Source organism: Arachis hypogaea, chromosome 13 (assembly GCF_003086295.3).
Source record: "Arachis hypogaea cultivar Tifrunner chromosome 13, arahy.Tifrunner.gnm2.J5K5, whole genome shotgun sequence".
Classification (NCBI taxonomy): Eukaryota; Viridiplantae; Streptophyta; class Magnoliopsida; order Fabales; family Fabaceae; genus Arachis; species Arachis hypogaea.
This window is the reverse complement of record NC_092048.1, coordinates 111416720-111435518: the sequence shown is the minus strand read 5'-3', so window position 1 is coordinate 111435518 and position 18799 is coordinate 111416720. Positions and strand designations below refer to the sequence as shown.

The window sequence follows — 18799 nt, the reverse complement described above, 5'->3', positions numbered from 1 at the left end:
TTGATTGTTCCATCCTTGATGCATATCCTCATTGAAGCTTTCATTTCCTACAACATAATTGTAACCAAACTCATAGCCAAAAGGGTGAGAATTCATGATAGCAAGGGCAAATGAAAATAAAATCAAATAAAAAACAAAGAAAACTAAATCCTAAAACTAGCAAAAACTAACAAATAGACAAAAGGTAAACATATTCACAATATTCACATATATACAATAACCAATAACAAGACACATTTGCAATTCCCCGGCAACAGCACCTTTCTTATGAAGGAATTTTTCGTGGTTTAGAATTCCTTAATGAATTCTCATTGCAAGTATAGTTTCTAAACCAACAAATAATCCTCTCATGCAAAAAATTGTTTGTCATAAGTACAAACCCCAATAAAAATAACCGAAGTATTCAAACCTCGGTTCGTCTCTCAAAGGAATTGCAGGAAAGTGTTCTTGTTATTGGTTATGGATAGTATATTTTGGGATTTTGGATATGGTAAATTGCAAGAAAGTACATGAAATTCAAATGACAAAAAGGTCTTGGCAAGGGTTGATGGTTAAGGATCTTTATCCTTGTTACTAACCACAACATGATAATTGTAAGGATCAATCTCATTGAGTCATCCTTTAATAAGTGAAGGAAAGTCAAATGAGCTACACCAATCCTAATCCATAAGTCCTAACCACTCACTAATTAACTTAGTGGAAGCTAGAGTCAATGGACACCAATTATCAAGACTTGGACATTAGCAACTCAATTTTACCTAAGTTACCATCCCAAGCCAAGAATACAAAAATCTACTCTAACATCCTTCCAAGCATTTAATCAAACACTTGGAAGGCACAAAAGGAAAGCAAGATAAAATTGCAAGAAATATAGATCTATACTACTAATTGCAAGGAAAGAAATGACAAGAATTCAAATCAACAATAAAGGAAATCAAACATAAATTGCATTAAAAGAAAAATAGAAGGAACAAGAGTGCATCAACAACAAAGTAAACAAATACAAGGAATGAAATACAAAACTAGGAAAGCAAGATTAGAAGAACAAGAATTTGTAAAGGAAAAGTAAATCAAAGCATGAATTAAACCTAGATCTAAGAAATCCTAATCTACACCTAACCTAATTCTAGAGAGAAGAGAGAGCTTTTCTCTCTAGAAACTAACTAAAGCATGATCAAAATTCAAACTATGTGCTCCCCCCTGACTCCTCTTGATTTCTGCATGTAATAGGCTCAAAAACGAGTTGGATTTGGGCCTGGGAAGCCCAGAAATCGCCCCCAACGTTTTCACTTTAATGAAGTCACGTGCGAGCTACAACGCGTACGCGTGGGTCACGTGTACGCATCGCTTGGCATTTTACGTTCCACGCATATGCGTCATGTCACGCGTACGCGTCGCCATGGGGACTTCAAATTCACGCACGCGCGTCTGCCACGCGTGCGCGTCGATGAATGCACTCCAAATGCTTGATTTTCCATGATTTCTCCACTTTGCATGCTTTTCTCTTCACTCTTTTGATCCATTCCTAGCCTTTTCAACCTGAATTCACTAACAAACACATCAAGGCATCTAGTGGAATCAAAGGTGAATCAAAATTAACCAATTAAGGGCCTAAAAAGTATGTTTTCACATTTAAGCACAAATTAGGAGAAATGAATGAAACCATGCCATTTCATGGAATAAATGTGGGAAAAGGGTGATAAAATCTCTTAAATTCAGCATAGAATGCACCACGAAATAGTGGTGCATCAATCCCCCATACCAACTACCTTATGAGCCAAATGAACCATACATAGAACCACCCACATCCCAACACAATTACCCCCAAGAACCACCACCTCAATATACACCATCTCTATACCCATATCAAGAAGAACCACCTTCGTATTATGAGCCTTTTCTCCCAACCAATGAACCCTCCTATCCACCCTAAGCTCCCATAAATGATACCTTTAGTGTTATTTGCCAAGGACAACGAGAGCTTCAAACCACACTTACCTCTACTCTCACTGGTCTCACCTCTACTCTCCAAGCTCTTATATCCCATGTGGATCCACCCTCTACCCCCTATACTCAACCCTCGAGCTCTAGTGCACTTTCTTTTCACCCATATCCATCAATCCAAGAGCAATACGATCCCAATTATGCTGGTAACATGGAACAAGAGAGAAGGGATCGTCTTAGAGACTTAATGGATCGGATTCATGCATCCATACTTCAAAAGAAGCAAGAGGAGGCCCAAAAGGTGGGGGTATGAGAGACCCTTGAAAATGAAGGAATAGTTGAAGAATTACGGGAGGTTGAACAAGAGAGAAGTTTCATCATTGAAGACAACTCTACACCAAGTGACAATAGGAATCTTGTTGAATCTTCTTCCATCAGATGTGAAACCAATGTTGAGAAGGAATGTATACACCCTCCAATACATGACTTGATCAATGAGGAAGAGTTAGAAGAAGTTAACAAGAAAGTGGGAATTGAAGAAAGTTGTCAAGAGGTGAAAGTCATCAAGGAGGAGTTGGATTTTATACTAGAGCAAGTGGAGAAAGCCGAAGTTAGTGAAGAAGAGGAAGTAGTTGAAGATTTAGGAGATGTCGAACCTCCATGGGAATCTCAAGTCATAGAAATTCCTTCCAAGAAGCTTAAAACTGATATTGAGGAGGGTGTACAATCTCCAAAGCATATCATAGTGGAAGACTTTGAAGAAGTTGAAGAAGCTTGCCAAGAGGTGGAAGTAGTCAAGGAAGAGCACAAGGGAGTGGATCTTGAAAGATCATTAAAAACACCTCTCTCCAAGCCATTACCATCTAACACAACATTCAAGTGGGTAAAAGTCTTATCCTTAAACTTTACTTTCTCATTTGAATATGGTTTGCTTGAGATAAATGGTCAACTTAGAGCTCTTTATGGCTTTAAGAGCAAAAGGGAGACGGTTAGTAGTTGGAGTTTTCATACAAGGTTCAATATGATTGCATGCTCAAAGTCTAAGTGCAAGGATTGGTGTAGAGCTCAATTGAATAGGTCTAGGAAGTTGTTTGGATGCCTCAGTGAGAATTTGGATTGCTTGCCACCCGGTTGGAATAATGATGATCAACTTAAAGACGGGTGTAGGAACAAGATTTGGGATGTCAGCATACAAGAGGATCAACTTTGGGAGCTCAAAACTTGTGAAGAACTTCACCAAGGCTTGGTAAATTCACTTGAAAATGTTGGAGCTTATTGAAAGTCCAAGCGTTGGTGGAAGTTTCAAGATGAGTTCAAGCACAAGCCACCATGATAAGGAGCTCACCAAATGTCCAACTTAAGGACTTTAACTACAAGTGCTAGGTGGGAAACACCCCCACCATGGTAAATTCTTTCTATTTTCTCTTTTATTTATATTGGTAATAAGTTAAATTTTCATTTTTAGTTAGGTTTATTTAGTTTACATTGTGATTTCACTTGTTTATTAATGTTTGATATTACTTTGGTAGCCTGTTAAATTAAAATTAAAAAAAAAAAGAGGCTTGCACGCGTACGCGTGACCGACGCGTACGCGTCAATGCGCAAATTTGGTTCGTGCCCAAACCGTGCTGAAACGGCGCGACGGTGCAGCTTGGACAGTAAGTTGTGCCAAGACCACACTGGTGGAGTGCCAGGTGCACAGCACAACCCACGTGTGCGCATCGCTTACGCGTACGCGTCATTTACAATTTTGGCCATCCACGCATACGCGTGGATGACGCGTGCGCATTGACGCCAAAATTTTGATGGTCCAGTAATAAAACATGAGAGTTGTGTAGGTACTGTGCGAGTGATGTGTGAAGAGCACAATTCACCGCCACGCGTAGGCGTGACTGACGCGTACGCGTCACCTTCTAATTTTTGCTTCTCACGCGTACTCGTGACCGACGCGTATGCGTCGTATCCCCATTCCGCAACCCACGCGTAGGCGTGGACGACGCTTACGCGTCGCTTCTCTACCCGATTTCTTTCTCCTTTCTCTTTCTTTCTTCCTCCTTTCTTATTTTATTCTTCTTCATTTCTTTAACTTCTCATCCTTATCCTCTTTCATTCTCTTTTACTTATTGCATTGGCATATTTTCATTCATTGCATTTTAACTTTGTGCATATTTTTATTTTCTTTTCTAAGTTTGCTATTTTTCTATTGGTATTATACTTTCTTACCCACCTGTTAAATATTTTTTTCCATTGCTTTGGCGCTTAGTGACCTGTTTTATATTGTTGGGTGATATTATTTATAGTTCAATGCTACTCTTTTATGACACTTGTATTCCTTTTGCATTGATATGAACTTATGTTGTCTTTCATGACCCACTCTCTCACTCTCATTGTTGCATTTCTTGCACTATTGATATGCCATTTGCCTATATTACTTTCCCACTTGCATGTTGTAGCTACCATGTAGTTGAGAACCTCATTATTATTTGGCATTAGCCCACCCATATTTTATTTGTTTGCATATCTTTGTTTGTGGGTTATTCTTCTTCCTTTTTCTCTTCTTTTAGGATAGCCACCAAGAAGGGACACGGAACACTTCTAAATGGGGCGACAAACAAGTACCGCTGCACCATCTTTTGAGAAAAAGTATCAGTTGTAGCCACCCATCCACTTGCCCATCTTTTCATGCACCGAGGACGGTGCAATCTTTAAGTGTGAGGAGGTCGATACCGACTTCCAATGGGTAACTACTTCTTGTCTCAATACCAATGTTTAGTTTTCTTTGTTAATGAGTTGATTGCATGATAGATTGCATGGTTAGTTAATTGCTTGCATTTTGCTACCACTTGGTTGAAGTGATGAATTCTTTTCCAAGAAACTATTTTATAGCATTTCACTAATTTGAATTAAAGTTTCTGTTGAACTTGCTTGAAGAAATTTATTTTGGAACATGGTTTAGAGCTCGATCACATAAAACCAGTGAGAATTTTGAACCTATTTGATTGGTTGCATTTTATCAACCAATACTTTGTTTTGGTGTGTGTTGTTCTTTCTAAAATTGTGATCTTTGTCTTGCTTGATTCTATATTTCCATTGTTTGATGTATGCATGCACCTACGTGATTGAGGCCTTTGCTTCACTGAGCTTACATACCCATATGGCCTTACCCTTTCATTATCCTTTGCAAACCAATGTTGAGCCTATTTTACCCCACTTATTCTTTATTTTAGCACATCATTAACTCTAAGTAAAATACAATAATATCCTTAATTTGAATCCTTGGTTAGCTTAGACTAGTGAAAGTGTTCATGATTTAAGTGTGGGGAAGTTGGGTTTGGCAATATTTGGTTTGGGAATTGAGTATGTTAGACTTTTTTTGTGAAAATGTGAAAAGAATGTTGAGGACATGTTCATGCATTCAATACCTTAATCATATGCATTGAGAAAAACAAAAGAAAAGAAAAATAAGAAAAAAAGAAAAAAAAAGCAAATAAAAAAGGGGACAAAATGCCCCAAAGTAAATGGTGATAGCAATGCATATGTACTGGACTCAAAATTCGAATGCATGAATATGTGGTAAACATAGTTAATGGGTAGTTAGATTTTATATTCTGATTACATGGATTGTCTTAAGTTAGGTGGGAAGTTTAGGTTAATCAAGGATTCAGATTTTTGTCCACTTAACCAAATACAATCCTACCTTGACCCTAACCCCATTACAACCCTTAAAAGACCTCTTGATATGTGTATTCGTGCATTAAATTTTTGTTGATTGGTAGAAGAAGAGCAAGTCTTAGAAAGCAAGATTAGTAGAGAATTGAGAGATTCGAACCTCAAACACTTGAGTGATTAGAGTATATACACTTCCGGTGAGGGTTCGATGCTCGATTCTTTGTTCTCAGCTTTCACGAGCTTTCTTCTTGCACGTCTACTTGTACTTTATTTTGGAATTCAAATTAGTGGAATTCAGTTCATATTTGTTTTTGGAAGGTTGATTTACTCTTAACCAAGTGGGAAAAAGCATTTTTCATTTAGTTGCATTCATATAGATAGGTTGCATTTCATAAATTCTACCATTCCTCTTCACCTCCTTTATAGCTTCTCTTGAGCTTAACATGAGGACATGCTAATGTTTAAGTGTGGGAAGATTGAAAAACCACTATTTTGCGGTTTATTTTGTATTAAATTGAGTGGATTTTATCCATTATTCTCACACTTATTCATATAATTTGTATGTTTTACATTTTCCTTCGTAATTTTGTGCTATAATTGAAAATATGCTTCTTTGGCCTTAAATTCGCTAATTTTAATCTTCTCATATTACCATTCGATGCCGTGAAATGTGTGTTAAGTGATTTCAGGTTTTCCAGGGAAGGAATGGCTTAGAGGATGGAAAGGAAGCATGCAAAAGTGGAAGGAACACAAGAAATAAAGTATTTCAGAATCTGGTAGCGACGCACATGCGTGGGTGATGCGTACGGATGACCGGTGCAACAGACATAGGAGCACATTCGTGGCTAACGCCTACGCGTGGCTAGTGCCGAAGTCCAGTGACACGTACGCGTGGCTAACACATACGCGTGACAGAGCGTCACATGTTGCATTAAACAGAGAACGCTGGGGGCGATTTTTGGGCAGCTTTTGACCCAGTTTCAGGCCCAAAATTATAGATTAGAGGTTGTAGAGTAAAGCAGGGAAAACACACACTTCTCATTCATTCACACGTTAGGTTTTAGATGCAATTTTCTAGAGAGAGAGGCTCTCTCCTCTCTCTAGGTTTAGGATTTTTAGTTTTATCTCTTCTAGAATTCAGATTTCCATCTTGCTTTAATTTAGTTTCTATTTTACATTCTATTATTCTAGCATCTTAGTTTATCTTTTCTTGTTGATTTTTTCTATTTTCCCAATTTAGTTTATGAACTCTTCATGTTAGATTCAATTTCCTTTTTAATGCAATTTGAGGTATTTCATGTTTATTGTTTCTTTCTTCATTTTTTATTATTGATTCCTTGCAATTGTTAGTCTTAGATTTTACATTCTCTTATTACTTTTCTATTCTTTTATTTTGTGCCTTCCAAGTGTTTGATAAAATGCTTGGGAGAATTTTAATTTAGATTTTTGTATTCTTAGCTTGGATTGAGTAATTTGGAGACTCTTGAATTGTCAAAGTCTCTTGTTGGTTGGGGATTGAAAGTTGCTAGTTGGCTTGAGCTTCACTAACTCTAGTCTTTGATTAGGACTTGTGAACTCAAGTTAATTTGCTCACTTGACTTTCCTTCAATTGTTAAAGGTTAACTAAGTAAGAGCAATTTGCAATTACCATCACAATTGATAATGATAATGAGGATAGGAATTCCGATTCTCAACCCTTGCTAGGACTTTTCTTAGTTGTTAGTTATTTTCTTGTTATTTACATTCCTTGCTTATTAAACTCAAACCCCAAAAAGATACAATCTTATAACCAATAATAAACATACTTTCCTGCAATACTTTGAGAGACGACCTAAGGTTTGAATACCTCGGTTAATTTTATTGGGTTGTATTTGTGACAAACAATTTAAACATTGATTGAGGTTTAATTGTTGGTTTAGAACTATACTTGCAACGCAATATTTTTGTAAAAATCTTTACCGACATTTTTCCTCCGTCAAGCCTCAGACTAATGGCTTCCTTCATTTTATTTCCCCAGCGATTTGTGGTTTTGGAAACACATTTTAGAGTCTATGCATACTCTACTTCAAGATTACATTGTGAGATTTTGCGGATTTTCTCAAAGTATGCCAAAGAATAATATCCAAAATGCTATATTCTTACGAATATAAGTTCTTCTTCCTAGATGTTATTTTATTACCAATTTTGTTTTTTTTTAATATCCAGTAGATAATTAATTATGATGTATACAGGGTATTGTACCAACTCCCAAAACTTATTGTCAGAGCTATTACAAAAGAAAGTTTGTATAATACTTTTGAAAGTGGCATTACATCAGAGCAGGTAAGCATTAGAAAACCAAAAATTTTTTTCAAGTTTTTCAAGATATGGAATTCAGAAGTCAGAAGGATGAGTGATGAATCCATATTTTACGATATATTTTGGTTTGATTTGAGTAGATTCCATCACATAAACCCACATTTATTCACCTAAATTGCATACTTTTGAGATTTCTTCCTAAATTGTGCTTGAAAGTGAAAACATGCTCTTTTGTGCTTAATTTAGTCAATTTTATTCACTTTAATCCCATTTGATGCCTTTATGTATTTGTTAAGTTATTTTCAGGTTTCCAAGGCAAGTATGGGTTGAAGAAGTGAGAAAAAGAGCATGCAAAAGGGAAGAATTCAAGAAATGAAGGATTTGGAAAGCTACTAGCCCTGACCTCTATGTACTAAATTGGTCATAACTTGAGCTACAGAGGTCCAAATGAGGCGGTTCCAGCAACATTGGAAAGCTAATGTCCGGGACTTCAAAATGATATGCAATTTGTTATGGTGGACATAATTCGAAGTGTGCGTACGCATAGGTACTTGTGCGTACGCACAAGTCAGGATTCAGCATGTGTGCGGACGCACACATCTGTGCGTCCGCACAGGTCCCTACACGTGACCTCATTAACTGCAACTTGCTGGCAGCGATTTTTGGGCCCCAAAACCCAATCCAACTCATTTTTTGAAGCTATTTAAGCCAAATTGAAGAAGGATTAAGGGGGCAATTAGGTTTAGTTTTTATTATGTTTTCTCTTAGTTTCTAGAGAGAGAAGCTCCCCCCTCTCTCTAGAATTAAGGTTTTTAACTTAGTTTCTTTTTAATTTCAGCACTTTAATTCTTGCTTTAATGTAGTTTCATTTATGTTTTATGCTTTCTTTTCTTTATCTTCTTCATCTCTTTTGTTATTTTCTCTTTTATGGCATTTTTCATGTTATGAACACTTTTGTTATTCTAATTCCAATTAATGCAATTTTATGTTTCCATGTAATTTATTGCTTTCTTTAGTTGTCATTGTCACTTTCTTGTTTTGGTAGTTTTAGAATTTGTTTTATTGTAATTTAATATTATTTTATTCTCATGCACACCAAGTGTTTGATAAAATGTTTGGCTTAGTCTCTACTTAGTTTTTCTACTCTCTTGGCTTGAAATTGTTGACTTTGGTGATCCTTTAGTCATTGATGTCCATTCTTGTTTGATATATTAGAGTAGTTAGTTGCAAGGTTGTCAAACTCGTGAGTCTAAGTAAACTTATGGAGCTGACTTAGACTCGACTCACGAGTTAACTCGTAGACTCGTACGAATTCACCTGTTATGAAGTTTATACACACACACACACACACACACATATATATTATAGATAATGTATATTTATTCAATTCTAACCCTTCAAAATTAATAATATCAATCTTAAAGTACATAATAAATTAAAATAATAGCATACATTATAACAAATACTTTAAAATACACATTCAAATTCTCTATAATTATTCTTATACAAATACAACATAGAACACATAAAATTAAAAATTCTAAATCTATAATACTAAATCTTTAATTGAACATTGAACAATATCAAATAATCAAATTAACTCTAATCAAAATAATTAATTACTAATCAGCCATAAATGGATAAACTATCTGACCATCTAACATAAACGATAAGCAATAGGCTAAAATTAGAAGCAATAAAATTTTAAAAGCAAAAAAAAAACTAAATCAAGAAGCAAAGGCTCAAAGAAAGGGCAAAAGGCATACAAAAAATAGAGGATACAGAAGAAAAGAAGGGGCAAAGTCCCAGTAACAGCAAATCAAAGACAAGGGTGCAGCAGGCAGCGGTGGTGAGGGTGCAGCAGCAGCACGAAACGATGGCGACAAATAGTCATGGATTTCACAACGGTGCAAACCAGAGTAGAGATAGGACTGTAGGAGAAGTAGTTGAACTCGTGAATGGTGATAGCACGATGGAGTTGCGGATAGTGGAGATGTGAAGAAATACAAAGCAGAGGGCAACATAGGTAAAATTCACAAAGATAATATGGCACAAATCAGAGCAGAGGTAGCAGACGCAGGTGAACAACGGCAGCTCGACGGGGAACGGCGACTGCGACAGAACATGGAGAAAGTGAGACTTGAGTGAGTTGTGAGTGAGTTTTCTTTCATTCTTTGGGAGTGTTATTGTAACCCTAATAAAAAAAAGTGTTTTTTTGGTTTCAAAATGACGCTTTTCTGAGCAAAAATGAAGAAAAATACAAACTCGCTAATTCGGTCCTAGACTCATGAGTTTGTCCGAGTTTGACCAAGTCTAATCGAGTCAACTCGATTTCATATCTAAACTCATAAACTCGTACGAGTTTACTAGTTAACTCGAGAGTTTGACAACAATGGTTAGTTGATTTGGTCTCCCTTGACTCTATGTGACCCCTTAGTGTTGACATAGGACTTAGGGATTGGAATTAACTATGCCTATTTGACTTATCTTCGATGTAAGGTTGACTAAGTAGGATTAACTCTTCATAATCATCATGTGTTTGTGGTCAATGTCTAGGATAGGTAACCTTAGCTCTCAATTACTTGCTAAGATGTTTTCTTGCATTTGAAGTTTCCTTTCCTTGCATCTAATTACTTTGACTTTTATTGCTTTGATGTTTAATTTCTTGTATGTTTAGTTTTCACACTCTTGGTTGAGAAATTGGATGTTTGGTTGGAATTGAGTTGTGGATGTCCATTCCGCATTGTGTGAGAATAGTTAATTGATTTGGTTTCCATTGACGCTAGTCTTTCGCTAAGTAATTAGTGAGTTGACTAGGACTTATGGATTGAGATCAATTATGCTCTTTTGACTAATTCTCAAGGAGGATTGACTAATTTGGATTGATTCCACACAATTGCCATGTTTGTGGTCCACAACTAGGATAGGAATCCCTAATTACCCAATTCTTGCCAAAATTCCTTTTTAGCAATTAATTTCCATTTTCATTGCTTTAACTTTTACTTTCTTGCATGCTAAGTTACTTCATTGCTATTTACATTTCTTGCTCTCTTGCTTGCATTCACAATCCCCATGCTCTCTCCCATAGCCAATAATTGTACATTTCATTGCAACTCCTAGGAAAGATGACCCGGGAGTTAAATACTCTCGGTTATTTTGTATTGGATTTAATATTTGATCTTGGGAACTCATTGTTGGTCTAGACTATACTTTCAATGATGGAATTCTATTTTGTGAAAATCTAGACTAACAATAGTTCTCATTATCAAATTTGGCACTGTTGTCGGGGAGTTATAATGGTGTATGTTATTGGCTATTGTATATATGTTAATATGTAAATAGCTTGCTTGTTGGTTGTCTTTGTTTATGGTTAGGATTGGGATTCCGGAGGACATTTGACATTCTAAGCATTGGTGGGGAAGTCAAGCACAAGCCACCATAGCAAGGGGTCTCCCAATTGTCTAACTTAAAGACATTAAATAAAAGTGTTTGGTAACACCTTTCTAACCTTCTCTTTGTACATAGTTTCCATTTATTGCATTTTGTTTCTTGTAGATAGCTTAGGTTTAGTTTAAATTCAAGCTTAATTTGATTAGATTTTAGTTTAGATTATATGTTTTTTATGAATAATATGTTTTGGGGTTGAAAAGCTATTTTGGATGTCAAGTTTGGTGCCTTAGAGCACTAAAAATTTTTGAGAAAAACAGAGCATGTGCGTACGCACAGGTGTGTGCGTACACACACAATCCCAATTTTCGCATTCCGTGCGCGCGCACACCAGCTTGTGCCTCCTCTGTTGGGAGCGTTCGCACTCCTTATGCGTCCGCACACCTCTCTTTTTGCCTCTATGCGTGCGCACGGAACTGTGTGCGTACGCACAGAAGGCGTGATAGCTGGCAATGTTGACGCTTCATTTTATGTTAAGAAAAAAGTGTTCTGTGCGTGCGCACATGCTTGTGCGTACGCACACCTTCTAATCCCCTCTCTGTTCAGAGCGCTCACACACACTTGTGTGTCCGCTCACCCTCCATTTCTTTACCTTCTGTGTGTGCGCACACCTAGGTGCGTACGCACGCATCTTGATTCTCTCTCTGCTGATAGCGTTCGCACACTTGGTGCGGACGCACACCTCCCCCGATTCGCTAAGTATGCGTACGCACACATGCCCGTGCGTACACACGCCCCTGTTTTCTCACTATACTTCTTTTCTCCTCTTCTCTCTACTTCTTCTCTTCCTCTCTTTTCCACCCCTCTCTTCTCTTACTTTTTCCCTCCTCTCTACTTGCTTTACTTTGTTTTGTTTGCATTTTTTTTCTATTTTGGTAATTATATTAGTTTTGTTTACTTGCTTGTTAATTGAATAAATTGCAAGTGTTTGTTTGATATTGATTGGGTTGTTTGCTGCTTGAAGTTTTCACCAATGTACTTATACTTTGCCTTAATTTACTAGTACCTAGTGGGTTTGAATACTCATGTTTTGATTGTACCACTAGGACAATTATGTAAGTGCACATGGAATTTAGTTAATTGAATTGAATTGGTTGTTCATCATGATTTTTAAGTCAATATAATCACATCACAAGGTCCTTGTTTCTTGTTAATGCTTTGCATTTGTTTGAGTTGACTTGGCTTGATTCTATCAAGACTTGTCACTTTTTGTAACAAACACCTTAACCATATGATTATTTAATTTTTTCAAAGGATGAATAAGTAATTCTCTTTTCATTGTTGAATTGGTTATTGCTTGTTGTGCTATTTTATTAATTTTTCTCTTTCACATGCACAACTTCAATATCCAATAATTCCTACATTCAATTCACTCTTATTGCAATTGTCTAAGCTAGCTTGTGTTTAATTGATGCTCATTTATTGCTTGCATCTTAGGCCATTTAGTTGAGGAACTCATGCTTACTTTTTCATTGTGTGGATGCCACGTTATCCGGCTGTTGTGTGTATTCCATACCACTATGCAAAATTTCTCAATTAGATGCTTATTTACTCTCTCCTTTACCCTTTTGTGCTACTTGCCCTATAATTCCTAATTATACCTCATTGACTCTTTTTGGAGGAAGAGACAAAAAGCAAGGAGCCGGGAGAGGAGGAGGACACCGAGGAGGAAGATGCCGAGCATACATGGATTTGGCTATCTCCACACAACCCAAACCCCCACATCCGCCAATCGAAGGTAGAGCTCTTGAGAGACATTCTCCCCGGATTTTGTTTGTGTACGGAGGACCGTGCAACTCTTAAGTGTGGGGGAGGATTCGCCATTTTAGGGTGTAAACTTTCTTTTTTCAAACACCTTGCACTTTATTTTTACTTCTTTTAGTAGGTTTCTTGTATATATTTAGAATGTTTTTGGCTGTTGCATTGCATTTTTCTTTGGTATATATATCATAGTTTATATCTAGCTATTGCATGTTGCATTTTTGCATCTTTTCCTTAGTATATATTTTATAGATAGAAGTTGTGATTGGATGATGTGAATAGTATAATGCCTAGTCAATTTTGTCCTAATTGTTCATGTTAATTTTTGCTTGTTGAAAATTAGGAATAGAACTAGGAAAAATTTTGAAATTGCATCCATCACAACATACATACATACATACATATAGTGAATAAGTTTTGGTAAAACAACAAAGAATTTTCAAGAAACCCCTTTTTAGGGCATTCCATTGATTAGATTTGAAACTTGTTTTTGAACTTGCTTGAAGTATCCTTTTATGGAACATAGAAAAGAGCTTGAACAAATACCAAGTGAGATTTGAGCTTTAATTGTGTGGTTGTACATTTTCAACCACAATTTTTTGTTCTTGTGTGATAAACTCCTTTTATGATTGTGACCTTAGATTTGCTTTAGTCTATATGTCCTATATTTGTGTTTTGAATTGCATTTAGTATGATTGAGGCCATCTTTGTATAGCTCACTAACCCATATGGCCAACCCTTGCATCTATCTTTGTAAACCACTTTTTTGAGCCTTTAATTCCCCTTTGTTCTCATTATAAGCACATCATTCACCCTAAGTGAAAAATCATTATGTCCATTGATTGTATCTTTGATTAGCTTGTGTTTGAGTGTGTGTGTGTGTGTGTTAATCAAGTGTGGGGGAAATTTGTGGGAAACATTGGTAGTTAGTTAGCTTTGGGTGTTCATTGAAAATATGGCAAAATGGGTAACTACTCATGCATATATTGGTTAAAACATATGCATCTCTTTTTGTTGATAATAAGAAAAGAAAAGAAAAGAAAAAAGAAAAAAAAGAAAGAGAGAAAAAGAAAAGAAAGAAAAATGATAATAAGAATGTAAATAAGAGATGCATATGTAGTTGAATTGGAAAGAGTATGCATGAGTGAATGTAAGAAAGAGAATAAATGGGTAGTTAGGTTGTTTTGTTATGTATATGGGATGATATAGGATTAGGTGGGATACTTGAGCTAATCAAAGATCCAATATATTAGCCCACAAAACCATATTAATCCTACCCTTACCTAAGCCCCATTACAACCCACAAAAGTCCTCATGATATTTGCATTCATTCATCAAGTATTAGTTGATTGTTAAATGACTTGCAAATCTTTGAGAAACATGATTAAAAGAGGATTGAGTGATTAAACCCTACACACTGAGCGATTAGAACATATCCGGTGAGGGTTTCAATTGCTCAATTCTATGTTTCCATTGCTTATTTTGTATCTTTTTGCAAGTTGTTGAACTTAATTTTGAAAATTTCAAATCAATCTTTGGACATTGATCATATTGCTATATTTTCCTTGTCTTGGCCCTAAGTTCCTACTTTAGATTGATTGAGATTCTTTTGTTTGTTTTTGCCAAACTCAATAGGAAACATAGTGTAGATATATATAGATAGCATTTAGTATAGTTACATGCATGTAGCTAGTTGCATTAATAATTACCCCTTCATTCATCTCCTTTGGTTGGTTTAGCATGAGAACATGCTTGGTTTAAGTGTGGGAGAATTGATGAATCCATATTTTACGATATATTTTGGTTTGATTTGAGTAGATTTCATCACATAAACCCACATTTATTCACCTAAATAGCATGCTTTTGAGATTTCTTCCTAAATTGTGCTTGAAAGTGAAAACATACTCTTTTGTGCTTAATTTAGTCAATTTTATTCACTTTAATCCCATTTGGTACTTTGATGTATTTGTTAAGTGATTTTCAGGTTTTCAAGGCAAGTATGGGTTGAAGAAGTGAGGAAAAGAGCATGCAAAAGGGAAGAATTCAAGAAATGAAGGATTTGGAAAGCTGCCAACTCTGACTTCTCTGTACTAAATTGGTCATAACTTGAGCTACAGAGGTCCAAATGAGGCGGTTCCAGCGGCATTGGAAAGCTGACGTCTGGTTCCATAGGTACTTTTGCGTACGCACAAGTCAGGATTCAACATGTGTGTGGATGCACAGATGTAATTGCAACTCGCTGGCAGTAATTTTTGGGCCCCCAAAACCAAATCCAACTCATTTTTTGAAGCTATTTAAGGCCAAATTGAAGAAGGATGAAGTGGGGGCAGTTAGGTTTAGTTTTTATTATGTTTTCTCTTAGTTTCTATAGAGAGAAGCTCCCCCCCCCTCTCTCTAGAATTAGGGTTTTTAACTTAGTTCAGCACTTTAATTCTTGCTTTAATGTAGTTTCATTTATGTTTTTATGCTTTCTTGTCTTTATCTTCTTCATCTCTTTTGTTATTTTCTCTTTTATGGCATTTTTTATGTTATGAATACTTTTGTTATTCTAATTCTAATTAATGCAATTTTATGCTTCCATGTCATTTATTGCTTTCTTTAGTTGTCATTGTCACTTTCTTACTTTGGTAGTTTTAGAATTTATTTTATTACAAATTAATATTATTTTATTCTCATACACACCAAGTGTTTGATAAAATGCTTGGCTTAGTCTCTACTTAGTTTTTCTACACTCTTGGCTTGAAATTGTTGACTTTGGTGATTCTTGAGTCATTGATGTCCATTCTTGTTTGATATATTAGAGTAGTTAGTTGATTTGGTCTCCCTTGACTCTATGTGACCCATTAGTGTTGACATAGGACTTAGGGATTTGAATTAACTATGCCTATTTGACTTATCTTCAATGTAAGGTTGACTAAGTAGGATTAACTCTTCGTAATCATCATGTGTTTGTGGTCAATGTCTAGGATAGGTAACCTTAGCTCTCAATTACTTGCCAAGATATTTTCTTGCATTTGAAGTTTCCTTTCCTTGCATCTAATTGCTTTGGCTTTTATTGCTTTGATGTTTAATTTCTTGCATGTTTAGTTTTCACACTCTTGGTTGAAAAATTATATATTTGGGTGGAATTGAGTTGTGGATGTTCATTCTGCATTGTGTGAGAATAGTTAATTGATTTTGTTTCCATTGACGCTAGTCTTTCGCTAAGTAATTAGTGAGTTGACTAGGACTTATGGATTGAGATCAATTATGCTCTTTTGACTAATTCTCAAGGAGGTTTGACTAATTTGGATTGATTCCGCACAATTGCCATGTTTGTGGTCCACAATTAGGATAGGAATCCCTAATTACCCAATTCTTGCCAAGAGTCTTTTTTAGCAATTAATTTCCATTTTCATTGCTTTGACTTTTACTTTCTTGCATGCTAAGTTACTTCAATGCTATTTACATTTCTTTCTCTCTTGCTTGCATTCACAATCCCCATGCTCTCTCTCATAGCCAATAATTGTACATTTCATTGCAACTCCTAGGAAAGACGACCCGGGAGTTAAATACTCTCGGTTATTTTGTATTGGATTTAATATTTGATCTTGGGAACTCATTATTGGTTTAGACTATACTTTCAATGATGGAATTCTATTTTGTGAAAATCTAGACTAACAATAGTTCTCATTATCAATGAGCATAAATGCATAACTACCATTGTTTTTGTTATATTGAACATAGTTTACTATATAAGTTTCGTGAGAAACTTCACCATTCTAGTTAAAAGACTTGATGAAGAATATATCTATTTACTTGCTATTCAAGTTTTCACCATATTATTTCTAAAACTTTTCGGTCACTACATTGTAGACACAAGTGTTCTATTTTTGGGCCATTTTTTTATCCCCCTATTGATCGACTAAAGATTTAATATTGAATTCTTGGCACATATATGCTGCTTCTATAATTTTATCATTTTTTATACCCCTATGATATTCACTATTTTCTAATAGCATAAAAAAAATTATGAATTCAGTCATGTATTGATTTTATTGATGATAATTCCAATTCCAAAAACTTTTAAAAAATCCATGCCTCTGCCTATTAGAAGTTCATAATCCCTTCCTTTTTCATTGGGATCTCAGATATTTGAGTATTAAAAGTTCTAGCATGGAAAGGATATTTCTATGTAGCAACTAAGCTAATCAAGATTACTAGAATTAATTTGACCATTTTTTTCTTTTTGGGGGTATTTTAGCCTTATGAACTGCATTCATTGGACATCTGCTGCACAACTATCATTACTTGAAGATGAAATGCGTCGAATAGAAAGAGTCAACATAAGGCCTTTACTATCACTACAAGAAAATAGGCCTATGGCCACGCTTTAAAAGCGTGGCCAAAAGTGGTCAATGGCCACGCTTTTGTGAGGGTGGCGATTGAATAGAGATTTTGCCACGTCTTTTCTTGCCACGCTTCAAAAACGTGGCGAAAAGGGTCAACGGCCATGCTTTTTGAAGGGTGGCAATTGATTAGAGAAATGGCCACGCTTTTTCTGCCACGCTTCAAAAGCGTGGCCATAGAGAGAAACAGGGACGTTTTAAAAGCGTGGCGACAGAGTTTTATTACGGCCACGTTTACAAAATGTAGCCATATCCTGGTCCTCTTTTGGCACGCTTTAAAAGCGTGGCCACAAGGTTTTTTTAAAAAAAAAAACCAGACCCGGCCCCCAACCCGATCCCCAACCCAATTGAAGAGATTTCAACCCGGTCCCCAACCCTAATCGAGCTACCCTTTTCGCGATCGAGCTCACTCTTTTACCCTAGTTACTCTTTCACCCTAGCTACCCCTGGAGGAGCTCACATCCCTGCCGTCACCAGAACTACCCTCACTGCGTCGTTAGCCTCCGCTCCCCTTTCTCCTCGTCGCCGTTACCAGCATCCTTACCGTCAACGTCAGCGTCAGCACCACCTTTTTCAATCGATTCCTTCCAAAAGCGAATACGACAAGGGACAATGTGGGAAGATGTCGGAGCTCGGAGGCGGCAACTGTTTTTCGCGTCCCTTGCTCGGTGTCAATGTCGGTCTTGCCCTTGTTGAAGGAATCGTTGCTTTCGTTGCGTTGTTTCAGGTTCTTCTCCTCTTTCTTTCATGTTTCAATTTGCGCCAGCATTGCTTTTCGGATATGAAATTGGTTCGTGCATTTGATCATTTTAGGGGTTTTTTTAGTGTTGTGCACAATTTGGGGAGGTTTTGGTAGGGAACGGGTGATTGGCGTAATTTGAAAATTTGGAGAATTTGTGAGAAGATATTCAGATTTCAAAACTTGCATTTTGAATTTTGATATTTTAGCTGTTATATTGTTTTACAATCCCTAAACTGTAGCCTACTTTTTTTTTCTTGCCCTAAGAAATTTTTTTGTATATATGAATTCGGTAGCTTCATTAGCTAATAAACAAATTAGCTAAAGTTCTCGAAACCTAATAAATATTGTATTGAAAGATATCAAAATCGGATTAGTGTGATCTTAGCTTGTTGTTTGAAGATATATATAAATCTGTAAAGGTATGTCTTCTGATTTGCATTTTAATCTTTACAATGATGGTTGCCCGATGTCCAGTGTTATCAATTCACTTTATTTTAGATTTTTTTATTTCCTCTGAATGTTGCCGTGGATGAACTTGTTTATTGTGCTG

At 36.2% G+C, this 18799-nt stretch overlaps 1 pseudogene; it reads left to right on the top strand.

Moving 5' to 3' along the window:
* Positions 1-9910, top strand: part of LOC112735233 (general transcription and DNA repair factor IIH subunit TFB2-like) — a 41573-nt pseudogene extending 31663 nt beyond the window's left edge.
* The last annotated feature ends 8889 nt before the right edge of the window (positions 9911-18799 follow it).